Below are 1,269 nucleotides of genomic sequence, written 5' to 3'. Positions count from 1 at the left end.
AGAGACAGAGACAGACAGACAGAGACAGACAGACAGATAAATAGAGAGACAGAGAGAATTTTAATGGTTGAATAAAAATTGTATAAGTTTATGCTACATCATGTATTGTTTTGGAAATGTTTAAATTGTGGAATTTTCCCCTCACCTACATAGCAATGAGTTTGTGTGTGATGGGAGAGAATTAGTAATTTTTAAGTATGTAATATAATATTGGGAGCTGCGGAGATGGCTCAGTAGAATAAGCACTTGCCTGGCAAGTGCAAGGACCTGAGTTCAATCTCCAGTTCTGAAAACAAACAAACAAACAAACAAACAAACAAAAAACAAAAAACTTTAGTACCTCTGCTGTGGAGTACATTTCCAGAATTTGATCCTCCTGTCTCACTGGAACTTTGAACCCTTTGGCCAACGATCTCACACACTCTTCTTTCCCTTTCAGCACCTGGCAACCACCATTCCACTCAGCTTCCATGAATGAGACTTGCATAGTTTTCATATGCTAGTGAGATGGTGCAATATTTGCCTTTCTCTGCCTGGCTAATTTCACTTAGCTTAATGTCCTCTAGTTTCATCCATGATGATGTTAAAAGGGGCAGAATGGCCGGGCTGGAGTTAAGGAACAGTTGACATGTGTAGAGGATCGGGACACTTCTGTGAATTCCACAGGGCGCCCAGAGGGTGCACATGTGGCGGTAACAACATTTGTTGCTTCTCTTTGAGTTTTGGGGTACATGTCAGGAAAAGTGAAGCTCATGTCTTTATTCCTCACCCTTGTTCCACAAAGTTGTTGCCTGTCTTTGTAGCAGGTCTATATTCCCTCCCTTTATGGAGGGATGCTTGGCTATGCCACTTGCTTTGGCCAGTGAGATGAGACTAGAACCCTCGAGTGACCCTTCCATGGTGGTCCTATAATGAAGAACAACATATAGCCAACCCACAATGGATGTGAGGACAGGAAACTTTCAGGGTTGTTGGTTTCTTTTGCATTCTTTAGCCAACGTTCTCTGACAGGAGTGATTTACTTGAGTGATGATTTGTGGAGAAGAAACTGGACATGGCTTGGTTCTGCTCCTTCTTGGCCCCTTCTTCAAATCTGCTTAGATGAAGGCAGAAGGTAGGAAGGGAAGGAGAAAGGGATATAAAAAGCTTTAGGAATTGTTAAGGGCTGGCCAGATAGCTCAGCAGACCAAAGCGCCTGCTTAGGCAGGTGCAGAGATAGGGGTTCAATCTCGGGTGTGCTGAGATGGCGACTGAGACTGGGCGTGGTGG

This window comes from Octodon degus, unplaced genomic scaffold, assembly GCF_000260255.1.
Source record: "Octodon degus isolate 3935 unplaced genomic scaffold, OctDeg1.0 scaffold00064, whole genome shotgun sequence".
NCBI classification, from domain to species: domain Eukaryota; kingdom Metazoa; phylum Chordata; class Mammalia; order Rodentia; family Octodontidae; genus Octodon; species Octodon degus.
This window is presented reverse-complemented; position numbering follows the sequence as displayed.